The sequence below is a fragment of the Panulirus ornatus genome, chromosome 66 (genome assembly GCF_036320965.1).
Source record: "Panulirus ornatus isolate Po-2019 chromosome 66, ASM3632096v1, whole genome shotgun sequence".
In the NCBI taxonomy this organism is placed as follows: Eukaryota; Metazoa; Arthropoda; class Malacostraca; order Decapoda; family Palinuridae; genus Panulirus; species Panulirus ornatus.
In genome coordinates, this window is record NC_092289.1 from 25,113,130 (window position 1) to 25,128,232 (window position 15,103).

The following is a 15,103-nucleotide window of genomic DNA, read 5'->3' on the forward strand; positions in this document are numbered from 1 at the left end:
TACACAAAAACACAAAAAAAAAAAGAAGAATCACAAAAGGGGCGGGCCCATTTTGGTAAAAGTATCGTAAAATAACAACATTTCAAAATGCATTTTCTTAATAAAAAAACATCTAAGACAAAAAATATAATTTTTAAAAATTTTTTTGTGAAAAAATTAGAAGTTTAAATGAATATCTCCAAATAAAGGGTTAAAACAAAAGGGGCTTATACCCCACAATAAATACTTTTTTAAAATACTTTTGGGGGGGGGGGGGGGGGGGGGGGGGGGGGGGGGGGGGGGGGGGGGGGGGGGGGGGGGGGGGGGGGGGGGGGGGGGGGGGGGGGGGGGGGGGGGGGGGGGGGGGGGGGGGGGGGGGGGGGGGCCGTTCTTTACTATATCTATGTTGCTAAGGGGGTGTAACAGAAATATCCTTACCTTTCGGGCCCAAACCCATAAAATTTATCACAGTTTCCACAAGGAACTTTTATAGATGAAAACCAAGAGAATTTTTTTTTTTGAATTCCTGATTAAGATTTTCCCTTTATAAAATTATGTTGCTAAAGCAACTTTTTACATTAAAGGATTTAAGCAAAACATGGGAAGCAAAGTGAAATTTTTAAGTAAAAGGAGAACTAAAAGATTCCTTTGTGTCAATGGGAGGTTTGGGCTCAACTCTATAAAATGATTTCTTTGCTAAAAAAAGGGGGTTTTAAATCAATGAAAGATCTAGGGTACTTTAACTTAGAATCCAATAAAATATATTTTCTCAAACTCATCATCAATAAACTTTTGGACGGCAAATACGAAAACCCCTTGGGAACATAGATTGAATTGAGGATATTTTAACCTGCCATGTTGAATGAGTAATAATGAATACATGAGCCTTTAATTGGTGGGGTTTTCTGTATATGCTAAATTTAAAAACTTTTTTTCCTTGCCTATGGATCAGCGTCTAAAAATGGTAACATACCATAATTTTTCACATTTTTTTTACAGTAAATTTGATGGAAGGTACTAAATTGAAAAGGGTAAGGGGAGAAAATCTGTAAATTTTTAATTTGTTTGGCCAAACACAAAAACATCACTCCCTCCAAAACCCCCAAATTGCATTAGAAGGTAAGATATCCCTTAGTAATTTTGTTTCAAAAAAATTCCTTGCCTACAAATTCAATATCATGAACAAGTTAAAATTTAGTCAACAACCCTAAACAATATCAATTTTAAATTTTTTGATTTCAAACAGATTAGCTTTGATGTTTCCTCACTTTTCACTAAAGTTCCAGTTGAGACCTTTTAGAATATTTATTTGATGTCTTGATGATATTCATTTCCCCTGTTTTCAAAGCCCTAATTTCATTGAACTGATAAGATTGTTGTAAAAAGACTGTGTATTTTCAATTTAATGGGGGACTGTTATGCTCAAAAATTTGGTATGGCAAGGGGTAACCCTCTTTCACCTGAAACTAAGTAATCTTTATAGGGAATTTTTGAAACAAAATTACAAAAGGTTTATCTTACCTCTAATGCAATTTGGTTTAGGTATGTAGATGATGTTTTTTGTGTTTGGCCAACAAATGAAATTTACAAATATTTCCCCCCTTACTTACCAATTTCATTACCTTCCATCAAATTTACTGTAGAAAAATGAAAAAAAAATGGTATGTTACCATTTTTTAAAATTTAAATGATCCATAGACAAGGAAACAAGTTTAAGTTTAGCATATACAGGAAAAACCCACCAATGTAGCTCAAAAAATTTATTATTACTCATCTCAAAATGAAAAGAGTTAAAAATTTTCATCATTTCAAAACTAGTTCCTAAAGGGGATTACGTATTTGCAGTCCAAAAGTTTATTGATGATGAGTTTGAGAAATAATTCTAAATTTAAACTAAGTTAAAGTACTCCCAATCTTTCATTGATAAATCCCTTTTAATTTTGCAAAGAAATCATTTAATAGAGTTGACCCAAACCTCCCATTGACACCAAGAATCTTTTAGTTCTCCCTTTTGATTTATAATTTCACTGCTTCCCATGTTGCTTAAATCCTTTAATGTAAATGTTGCTTTTAGCAACAATAATACTATGAAGAATATCTTAATCAGGAATTCACCAGAAAATTCCTTGGTTGCATCTATAAAGTTCCTTGTGGAAACTGGGGATAAGGGTTTTTATGTTGGTCAGACTGGTAAGGGCTTTCCTTAGACTTAAGCAAGATAGATATAGTATAAGAACGGACAAGAATCAAATGCCTTGTTTAATCATGTTAAAACTATGATATTTGTATTGACTTGAATAACGCCATCTCAGTTGTTAATTCTAAAATCTATTACCAAGAGAAATATCATTGAATCTTCTATTATTAAATACAAAAGAATTATAATCTTAATATTAGTGATGGTCTGTACAAATCAGATAAGTTTATTGTTGATAAGATTTGTAAATGATAGGTTTATGAACGCTCGTTTATGTTTGGGCAATTTACATGTTTACCAGATTGGCGTCCTAGCTTCGCTCTTCGATGTAAAATCAACTGACTGTTATATTTCTCTCTTGTGTCTCCCCTGTGATGTGATTATTACACGAAAGTGCACTTGGGAATTTTCGTTTTCATTTCCCCGTGGGCTCATAGGAATATATATATTATATAAATAATTATTCTTTTTTTTCTTTCAAACTATTCGCCATTCCCGCATTAGCGAGGAGCGTTAGAACAAGGGCTGGGCCTTTGAGGAATACCTCACCTGGCCCAATTCTCTTTCTTCTTTTGAAAATTAAAAAAAAAAACGAGGGGGAGGATTCCAGCCCCCGCTCCTCCCCTTTAGTCGCCTTCTCCACGCAGGGAATGGGAAATATCTTTCCCCCCCCCTGTCCCAGGAATTTTATATATATATATATATATATATATTTTATATATATATATATATATTTTAAAATTTTATTATAATATATATATATATACTGTGGAAGGCTTCAGTGAAGGGCAAAAGCCCACATGCAGAAAGCCATTCTTTTCTGGTAAGTGGGTACACAACGTATGAAATGCCACTTATGCGAGCATGTATCATCGTCAATAGACGGCACAAGGTACAGCCTCGTTCACGACCTTCTCGCTTCACGTGAGTCCATCAATTCCCTGGCCCAGCCTGGCGCGCAGTCTTCAACCCCCAGGGTCTCCCTTACAAGGAGTCCTGGATTGTGTAATAAATGTATACTGATCTACTTTTTTTGGGTTTCCCTTTCCTACCTTTAATTACATGTCTATGGGTGGAAAAGACGAATATATAAACCATCTTGACAAATGTACGACATCGTCTGAGAATTCAACACATAAGACCACATACACATATATTGGGCAAAGGTGCATTGGCATATACACAGCAAGTACTTTTAGTCACAAAGGCTGAATAATGGGCGGCAAGTGAGTCCCCACTGGATTTATGTGGATAAATGAGTTCTTCTTCGAGTCTGATTAAACCAGCGACCTATGATTCCTGCTTCCGTTAACCACTACTGTCCACCGCTCAAACCAACGAGCTATCGAAGAGGTCACGAAGGGAAATTTTTTCCTCTTTTTTTTCCCATAAGCAAGCTGGTCCATCATTTTAATTTGTTATGTCTGAGTGTATATGATTGGATTTTAATGTCTAACCATCGGGGGAAAAGAAAGGAAAATTGTCCTCCACACATACAAAAAAAGTACTGAGCTTTTTAAGAAAGCAAGTTACCGCGAACCCAGACAACTGCTAATATGGATCAAGGTAGAAACAGAAAACATTTGCACAAAATCATTTACTTTGCAGGAACTTTGCACAACATCCAAACATCAGATGAAGTAAAACTGGAGCCATTGATATTACTCATGCCATCATGTACTGTCATTAAAATTATTTTGCATACTTTTCAAACTCCAAGTCTCGATCAAATGCCTTACACCTCACCCTTTGCGTTAAATGTGTATGACAAAACTTCTGCCCCGAGTGAGGATCGAACTCACGACCTTGAGATTATGAGACTCACGCGCTGCCTACGGGCTCCATCGAGGCAACAAACCATTACAATTTACGTTCATTCTTTTGCAAACGTGACCACTCAACCGCTTCATCCCATTTAAAAAAAGACTTCTCAAACAAAAGTATTTCCAAGTAACGGCAGGAGCCTGCGCGGTCGTACCATTAAAAAGATTGTGGAAACATCTGAACAGATATACAAGTAATTTGTATCACTGGGTTTAGAAATATCACTAGTATTATTAGTATTACCACTATAACAACAAAAAACTACTACTACTACTATACTAACCTATTATTACTAACTATATACTACTAATAATAAAAAAATAATGATAATGATTAATAATAAAAATATAAAAAATAATAAATGATAATAATAAACAACAATAATGATAAAAACTAGAATAGCATCCTAAGTTTGGAAACATGATATTAGGTAATTGTAAAATATACACACAGAAAGCCACCCTGAGCCACTTGGTGAAGGCCTCACTGGTGACCCATGTATATATCATCAATCATACACAAGTACGTGACTGAGACAAACGCAGGTGTATGTATGTAGGTGAGTTAATTGGTAATCAAATACTGAACCACAGCCATTGGGCCAGATATTGCAGTCCTTTATGTTCAATATTCTGCCATTCAGCGTTACGGTGGTCACTAGAACACGGTATTCAACTGTAGTTACAATGATTCCTTTCTCCAATTTTCCTCTCACAGCCAAAAAACATTATTTCCTTCAAACATCTTAACCTTGAAGTTAAAGACGGAAAACACCGGCTGGGAATCACCACATAGGGGGACTCAAAAGACGTTTTAAAAAGACATTGTGACAGACCGCTAAGTCTAGGTAGAGAGGTTAATTGACCCTGTGGCCAAGTGAGGATATTCCCTCTAAGGCCCAGTCCTCTGTTCTTAACGCTACATTGTTAATGCAAGAAATGGCGAATATGTACAATATATATAAGATATTTTGGTATAGATATGACTACTTGAAGCTCAGGCAATTTCTTTTTAAGACAAACACGACTACGACCGGGGAAATAAAATCTCGCTATTAGATAATTTGTAGACGAATCACACCGCTCGACTCCACACGGCCTCAACTTTACAACAAACTGTACAAAGAAATGTATAAGCCAACGAAGACAAGACAGTGCCATTCATAGATGTGTGTCCAGCCCGACAGTGCGTCATGGAGGCTAGAATACACCACCAAAATCCAGTGTCATTTTACATCACCGTTACATTGTACACTTCATTGTGCTTTTCTAGAAATCAGGAATATGCAGATTAGACCTGATAACCTCAGATGAATTACAACCACAGCAGAATAGCAGGGAGAAATACACATATACACCAGTCATAAAGGCCTATCAGACTGCTTGGCTTTGGAACTGATTAAATAATCCATGTGTCATTCTGGTGCTAAGGATGGGACTAGATTTATACTTGCGAAGACGTTGGCGAAAAGGAGGCGAGTAGGGCAATAGTTTTGCCTCTCGAGGTGGGAGTCCATGAATTGAAGTCTTATACCTCAGGACAGAAATACGAAATATCAAAGCAATAAAGAAATAAAGGAGTTGACGTGTGAAACGCTCATAGAGCAAAACATGAGAAGCCCCACACACGATAATTCCTCCATTAAAAGCCACCCGGCATCTTAAAAATCCTCCCACCACTCCTGACTCAGCAACACAAGATCGACAGTTTCCAAAAATATTTTCGTGCAAACTGCTCTACTTTCCTCATCCTTCGATAGCTCAGTTGGTAGATCGGTTGACTGTAGTTGGAATCTTAAACAGACATCCATAGGTCGCTGGTTCGAATCCGGCTGGAAGGATACGCTATTCATGACACAACTGTTGTCACAGCCAAGGATTTATTTTCTGTGAGGTTATGTACACGTTCCTATTACTGCTAACGACCCTCGGGATCCTCCATTATACGTTAACCTTTAACTTTAGCAAAACGTTTTTGCTACTTAATACAAAAGCACTATCAGTATACACATATAAAGATGAATAAATTTCACATTCTACACAACAGAAAGTGTGGGAAAATGTGAAGATCACGTGACAAATCTCAACAATAAGCTTCAGTGACTCTCTCTCTCTCTCTCTCTCTCTCTCTCTCTCTCTATATATATATATATATATATATATATATATTTTTTTTTTTTTTTTTTTTTTTTTTATACTTTGTCGCTGTCTCCCGCGTTTGCGAGGTAGCGCAAGGAAACAGACGAAAGAAATGGCCCAACCCCCCCCCCCCCATACACATGTACATACACACGTCCACACACGCAAATATACATACCTACACAGCTTTCCATGGTTTACCCCAGACGCTTCACATGCCTTGCTTCAATCCACTGACAGCACGTCAACCCCTGTATACCACATGACTCCAATTCACTCTATTTCTTGCCCTCCTTTCACCCTCCTGCATGTTCAGGCCCCGATCACACAAAATCTTTTTCACTCCATCTTTCCACCTCCAATTTGGTCTCCCTCTTCTCCTCGTTCCCTCCACCTCCGACACATATATCCTCTTGGTCAATCTCTCCTCACTCATTCTCTCCATGTGCCCAAACCATTTCAAAACACCCTCTTCTGCTCTCTCAACCACGCTCTTTTTATTTCCACACATCTCTCTTACCCTTACGTTACTTACTCGATCAAACCACCTCACACCACACATTGTCCTCAAACATCTCATTTCCAGCACATCCATCCTCCTGCGCACATCTCTATCCATAGCCCACGCCTCGCAACCATAGAACATTGTTGGAACCACTATTCCCTCAAACATACCCATTTTTGCTTTCCGAGATAATGTTCTCGACTTCCACACATTTTTCAAGGCTCCCAAAATATTCGCCCCCTCCCCCACCCTATGATCCACTTCCGCTTCCATGGTTCCATCCGCTGACAGATCCACTCCCAGATATCTAAAACACTTCACTTCCTCCAGTTTTTCTCCATTCAAACTCACCTCCCAATTGACTTGACCCTCACCCCTACTGTACCTAATAACCTTGCTCTTATTCACATTTACTCTCAACTTTCTTCTTCCACACACTTTACCAAACTCAGTCACCAGCTTCTGCAGTTTCTCACATGAATCAGCCACCAGCGCTGTATCATCAGCGAACAACAACTGACTCACTTCCCAAGCTCTCTCATCCCCAACAGACTTCATACTTGCCCCTCTTTCCAGGACTCTTGCATTTACCTCCCTTACAACCCCATCCATAAACAAATATATATATATATATATATATATATATATATATATATATATATATATATATATATATATATATATATATATATATATATATATATATATATATATATATATTTCATACTATTCGCCATTTCCCGCATTAGCGAGGTAGCATTAAGAACAGAGGACTGAGCCTTTGAGGGAATATCCTCACTTGGTCCCCTTCTCTGTTCCTTCTTTTGGAAAATTAAAAACGAGAGGGGAGGATTTCCAGCCCCCCGCTCCCTTCCCTTTTAGTCGCCTTCTACGACACGCAGGGACGTGAGAAGTATTCTTTCTCCCCTATCCCCAGGGATGATATATATATATATATATATATATATATATATATATATATATATATATATATATATATATATATATATATATATATATATATATATATATTGACCAAGAGGATATATGTGTCGGAGGTGGAGGGAACGAGGAGAAGAGGGAGACCAAATTGGAGGTGGAAAGATGGAGTGAAAAAGATTTTGTGTGATCGGGGCCTGAACATGCAGGAGGGTGAAAGGAGGGCAAGGAATAGAGTGAATTGGAGCGATGTGGTATACAGGGTTTGACGTGCTGTCAGTGGATTGAATCAAGGCATGTGAAGCGTCTGGGGTAAACCATGGAAAGCTGTGTAGGTATGTATATTTGCGTGTGTGGACGTGTGTATGTACATGTGTATGGGGGGGGGGGTTGGGCCATTTCTTTCGTCTGTTTCCTTGCGCTACCTCGCAAACGCGGGAGACAGCGACAAAGTATAAAAAAAAAAAAAAAAAAAAAAAAAAAATATATATATATATATATATATATATATATATATATATATATATAGTCCTATGAGTCCACGGGGAAATGAAACATGATAAGTTCCCAAGTGCACTTTCGTGTAATAATCACATCGTCACATATTACAATCATACAATAAAGAGGACAATGTCGGACTGTGAAAGAAAAAATACTTGGAAATAATAGATGATTGAAAGTAGCTAATCAGATATTCATTTGACATAAGTATAGGTTGTCAGTTTACACTTGGTACTTTATGTCTCCTTGCCATCACAAAATGTCCACAAGCCAAATGTGATCATATATTCTTCCTGGGTCTCGCGGGTGAGGCCTCGTCCCCTAGCCACTACACCACACAACACTGATATATGATCCAGTTGCCACTTTCATTGTTCTGGAGAAGGTCGTCATGTATTAGTAATCTAATAAAAGTTATATCAATTCTTATTCCATATGTAATGATATTATAACTAATCACTCCCCTTCCCTGCCACTCGTCAAATAATCCTGAATCATAGTGGTAATATTTCAAACAAAATTGTTTTCAATCTGTACCTGAAATTTGTCTGAGAATGAACCGAGACAACCTCTCTCAGAAAAGACATCTTTGCTTTCACTGCCGCACACTTTAAAAATCCTCCATTATACGTCAGGAGAAGTTAAAATTCTTGCTCGCTCTTTTGGCTTATCACTAGAACAGCATCTCCATGAATACAGATAAATATCCCTTCACGCCTTTTTGGTAGAGCGATGGCCTGAAGTTGGAGGCTAAAACAAGATATTCATAAGCCGCTGCCTGGAATTCATCCCAACGGTTGGTTGGCTGTCTGGACTTTAGGTCTATCAACTGCGTAGGTCATTAAGGTCTATCAAGTGCCAGGATCAATAAGGTCGTCAACGTAAGTTGCATCCACCACCCAAAACAACTTTACTATCTTCTTCAGGTGTTAAAGATAATTCTAAGACCACATACACTATTACTATGCATGTGGCAAATGTACAACGGATGTATTTATATTACTGAAATGGTTAGTTAACACTGCCAAAGTAAGTTTTCTGTCATACCAAAATATCAATGATACCATCCGTTTGCTTTACGTTGTGTTATATATTGCAGTAACTTCTGTGATACACGCGCAAGTAAATTTCTGTACTTTATAGAAAGATTCAATACCACACAGAAGTCTATCAGAATAACCTAATACCACACAGAAGTCCATGAGAATAACCTAATACCACACAGAAGTCTATCAGAATAACCTAATACCACACAGAAGTCTATCAGAATAACCTAATACCACACAGAAGTCTATCAGAATAGCCTAATACCACACAGAAGTCAATCAGAATAACCTAATACCACACAGAAGTCTATCAGAATAACCTAATACCACACAGAAGTCTATCAGAATAGCCTAATACCACACAGAAGTCCATCAGAATAACCTAATACCACACAGAAGTCCATGAGAATAACCTAATACCACACAGAAGTCCATGAGAATAACCTAATACCACACAGAAGTCCATCAGAATAGCCTAATACCACACAGAAGTCCATGAGAATAACCTAATACCACACAGAAGTCCATGAGAATAACCTAATACCACACAGAAGTCCATGAGAATAACCTAATACCACACAGAAGTCCATGAGAATAACCTGATACCACACAGAAGTCCATGTGAATAACCTATTGCCACACAGAAGTCCATGAGAATAACCTAATACCACACAGAAGTCCATCAGAATAACCTAATACCACACAGAAGTCCATCAGAATAACCTAATACCACACAGAAGTCCATGAGAATAACCTAATACCACACAGAAGTCCATCAGAATAACCTAATACCACACAGAAGTCCATCAGAATAGCCTAATACCACACAGAAGTCCATGAGAATAACCTAATACCACACAGAAGTCCATCAGAATAACCTAATACCACACAGAAGTCCATCAGAATAGCCTAATACCACACAGAAGTCCATGAGAATAACCTAATACCACACAGAAGTCCATCAGAATAACCAAATACCACAAAGACGTTCATCAGAATAACCTAATACCACACAGAAGTCTATCAGAATAACCTAATACCGCACAGAAGTCTATCAGAATAACCTAATACCACAAAGACGTTCATCAGAATCGCCTAATACCAACACAGAAGTCTATCAGAATAACCTAATACCACACAGAAATCCATGAGAATAACCTAATACCACACAGAAGTCCATGAGAATAACCTAATACCACACAGAAGTCCATCAGAATAACCTAATACCACAAAGACGTTCATCAGAATAGCCTAATACCACACAAAAGTCCATCAGAATAGCCTAATACCACACAGAAGTCCATCAGAATAACCTAATACCACACAGAAGTCCATCAGAATAGCCTAATACCACACAGAAGTCCATCAGAATAGCCTAATACCACACAGAAGTCCATCAGAATAACCTAATACCACACAGGCGTTCATCAGAATAACCTAATACCACACAGAAGTCCATCAGAATAACCTAATACCACACAGAAGTCCATCAGAATAACCTAATACCACACAGAAGTCCATCAGAATAGCCTAATACCACACAGAAATCCATCAGAATAGCCTAATACCACACAGAAGTCCATCAGAATAACCTAATACCACACAGGCGTTCATCAGAATAACCTAATACCACACAGAAGTCCATCAGAATAACCTAATACCACACAGAAGTCCATGAGAACCTAATACCACACAGAAGTCCATCAAAATAACCTAATACCACACAGAAGTCCATGAGAATAGCCTAATACCACACAGAAGTCCATCAGAATAACCTAATACCACACAGAATTCCATGAGAATAGCCTAATACCACACAGAAGTCCATCAGAATAACCTAATACCACAAAGACGTTCATCAGAATAACCTAATACCACACAGAAGTCCATGAGAATAACCTAATACCACACAGAAGTCTATCAGAATAGCCTAATACCACACAGAAGTCCATCAGAATAGCCTAATACCACACAGAAGTCCATCAGAATAAAGGAAAAAGGAATGTGAACAAATAACCAGAAGTAGTATAGGTAAAGTTTCTTTGGAGGAAAATATTGGAACATTATGGCCGTAGTTTGTAATCTCTTATTAACTTTTACATGATACAAAGATTTCATTGCCTCGGCTTAACCGGTGTCAAGCGAAATAAGTGACCTTCCGTAATGCATCAATATCTAGGGGGATTAATTGCAAAATGTACGAGCGTGCGAAATACATGACCATAAACATATATCTAATTGTTACACACTTAATGAGGACTGAAACTGTAAAATAGTAATGGCAGATAATGAAATTGTCATTACTGATGTCAATAATGTCAAATATACCAGTACCATTAAAAGTGTTTATGTGATCAGAGAAGTCAATCAATAATTCAAGCACTATAAAACATGAAATATTAATGTAAAAATACAAAAGAAAGAGAAATACAAATCTCACCTAACCTCACCCTGTAGCGTAAATGTACGGCAAAAAAATACCAACATTAAATTGGTCTGCTACTGGGGATCGCATGGAATGGCGGTGGCAAAGAGAGAAGTGGATATTAGATCACAACAAGAGAAGCTGGTAGCACCTGCTTTGTGGATGTAGTTCCACTGACTCAACACATCAAACATTCTCAAACATTTTTCCCCATATAAATCTCCATAACTCTTATTCAATATTCGTAGCAAAACTCTTGGAAGAGACAACACGGAAGCAGAGATAAAGCAGAGTTAATTGTAATCAATGTAACACAAGAGACAACACGGAAGCAGAGATAAAGCTGAGTAAATTGTAATCAATATAACACAAGAGATAACACGGAAGCAGAGATAAAGCTGAGTAAATTGTAATCAATATAACACAAGAGATAACACGGAAGCAGAGATAAAGCTGAGTAAATTGTAATCAATGTAACACAAGAGATAACACGGAAGCAGAGATAAAGCTGAGTAAATTGTAATCAATGTAACACAAGAGATAACACGGAAGCAGAGATAAAGCAGAGTTAATTGTAGTCAATATAACACAAGAGACAACACGGAAGCAGAGATAAAGCAGAGTAAATTGTAATCAATATAACACAAGAATGTTTTGTGGATGAACACGTCTGCAGCAGCAATCTGAAGTGCGAGAGTCATTGGCTCTACATTATACAGCCTTTACAAATGTCATTGTGGCTCAACGCCATCAACAGTCTACATTATGAACATCATGAAAGATCCCACACAAACAAATTTTGAAAAAGAAACGCTAAACTTTTCATATTCAATATGGCCCCAGAGTCCACTAAAGCAGGTGATAGCCTTGTTAAATAGTATATGACTTGCTAGTCAATGTGCACCCCTTACAGACAGCCCGTACCTATGTACACCTGTCTTGTCGTCTCTTACGTTGCAAGATATTTCAGTCGACATGAAGCACGGACATGAAGCTGCAAATCATCACATATTTCTTTTAAATCACAACATTTTCTCAGATGAAAACTGATAACATGACTCCAAGGTAGGGATATGGACTATTGCCAACTGCCACAACACTGGACAATTGATCAGGTACAAAATGAAATATAACATATATGTGTTTTAGAGTAAATATTTTGACGTTATTGGGATGAAATAACTTATGTCAAGTTTAGACCAACCATAGTAACCACGTTTAGTTATAATATTAGACCACTCTAATCTAATAGCACGAAATGATTATTCATTGACCACTGTATTATCTATTATTCATTGCCCACTGTATTATCTATTATTCATTGACCACTGTATCATCTATCATTCATTGGCCACTGTATTATCTATTATTCATTGACCGCTGTATTATCTATCATTCATTGACCACTATATTTTTTATCATTCATTGAGCACTGTATTATTTATTATTCATTGACCAATGTATTATCTATTATTCATTGACCACTGTATTATTTATTATTCATTGACCACTGTATAAGTCAGGCAGGAGAGGAGAGAGGGGCTGGGGACGAGAGTCAGGCAGGAGAGGAGAGGTACCAAGTCAGTCTCTCGTTCCCTTACACAAGTCATCAAGTCCATTCTCTCCTTTGCCACTCCAAACCTCCAGCCTGACCCAACAACACTGTGGTCTGCATGATGGAAGCACACATGAAATATTCACAAGAATTTCCTTCTCTACACTTGCCTCCACAACTTTCTTTTATGCTTGTAGGTCCAAAAGTTTACGCCAGGCCTTAGCACAGACGCTATTGAGATCACCAGCCGGTCAAATGTATACTGTAAACACATAATGACAAAGGAAAACATACGTACATACATGCACGTATAACCTTAATGGTCAGGTCAAAGGTCAGGCCATCATAATACCTGAAGGTCGCGCCGTCGTGTTCAGCCACACAGATCTTTCAGAGCTTCATGCCTGAGTACGATACCACATTACCAGCTTCCAATATTATACTACCTTTCCCGCCACACCACACAACAGCCTCACCTTAATGTCATGCAACATCAACATTTATATTTGGTCTCTGACGACAACCCCGTCACCACCAGCAGACCCATGCAGGCCCCCATGTCACTTACGTCACTACAGTTTCCAGGCATTTTAGTGGCTGTTAATTACCACTCCTCTGACTCAGGCAGCTTTCTTACCTTCCTGTCTCACCCAGACGTTGTCTGCTGGCTCTCACTCCACAAACATACAACCTCTCCTTCCCAGACATAACACATCACAACACCTTACTCCCACCACTTTGATCTTTTTCTTCGTGACAATACATTTCTCTGCGGAGAGCGTTACGCGCTTGCCCTGCCTTTTGGCAAAATCTCATTAGATGAACTCTTAAGCCAGAACTCCTCTCTCTCTCTCTCTCTCTCTCTCTCTCTCTCTCTCTCTCTCTCTCTCTCTCTCTCTCTCTCTCTCTCTCACTCTCTCTCTCTCTCTCTCTCTCTCTCTCTCTCTCTCCAGCCAGCCACTATGAATGTAGATTGCGTGACTGAGTGAGAGCGATGAAGTTCTTGCCATATGACGGCGAGCCACTCTGCACCCCACCCACCCACCCACCCAGCACATATCAACTTGTCTGTCGGCTGAGAGAGAGAGAGAGAGAGAGAGAGAGAGAGAGAGAGAGAGAGAGAGAGAGAGAGAGAGAGAGAGAGAGAGAGCCTACCTACGAGTATTTACGATCACAAAAAAATACTGAAAACAAAGGCCCCGCCGGGAATCGAACCCGGACCAACTGTTTATGAGGCAGATGTGCTAACCACTACACCACGGAGCCACTTGTCAGTGGCGGAAAAATCTCTTATATATTAACAAACGTGACTGAGGACTTAAAGAATCTGGTACAAACATAATGGTTATTGTGATAAATGATTTGTTTATGATAAATATGTATTGTGTTGCATTATAATGGTTGTTCAGAACCAAGATCTTTACGCCTGAATCCTTAAGATAATATAAGAAATAATAAAACGTGTTAAAAACATAAACATTTATGATTATAAAGAACAGAATGCATTATCATGTGGGTATCGAAGAAATAAATCCAAAACAAGACGTTAGTTTAAGGCAGAAGTATTTCATATTTTACCAAAATATTTACCTCTACGTCCCTTATCTTTCGTCATCATTTCTTATGTTTACTATCAAGAATGTCTTTTACTAACATAAATGATATGTATAGGTATTTGATTAATGTGTTCCAACGACCCGTTGTATAACTCTTCGTTAGTGAAGTTCATTTCGTGTAATGGATCATGCATTACAAAATGTGTCTATCCATACAAGTGTTACACGTCCCAGGTAAAGATATATTCTAGAGATAGTGTATATCTAACATAGAAATGTGTTTTATGAATATTTATTATTAAAAGTTTTCCTGAGGGGACAATACTAAGACTTTCGATTAAAGTTATCTGTTGTAAGTGATCAAGCATTTACAAAGGGTGTGTTCCATTGCCACATGGTGATACTGATCGGGTCAAGGTATTTCACCATCTTTGTATC

The 15,103-nt window shown here is 38.0% G+C and overlaps 2 non-coding genes across 2 annotated transcripts; one reads left to right on the forward strand and one right to left on the reverse strand.

Moving 5' to 3' along the window:
• Positions 1-5,749: 5,749 nt before the first annotated feature.
• TRNAY-GUA (transfer RNA tyrosine (anticodon GUA)) lies at positions 5,750-5,840 on the forward strand. The gene is given in 2 exon segments: positions 5,750-5,786; positions 5,805-5,840. It is a non-coding gene; the product is annotated as a tRNA-Tyr (tRNA).
• Positions 5,841-14,303: 8,463 nt separating this feature from the next.
• On the reverse strand, positions 14,304-14,375 carry TRNAM-CAU (transfer RNA methionine (anticodon CAU)). Its single transcript has one exon. It is a non-coding gene; the product is annotated as a tRNA-Met (tRNA).
• Positions 14,376-15,103: the final 728 nt, after the last annotated feature.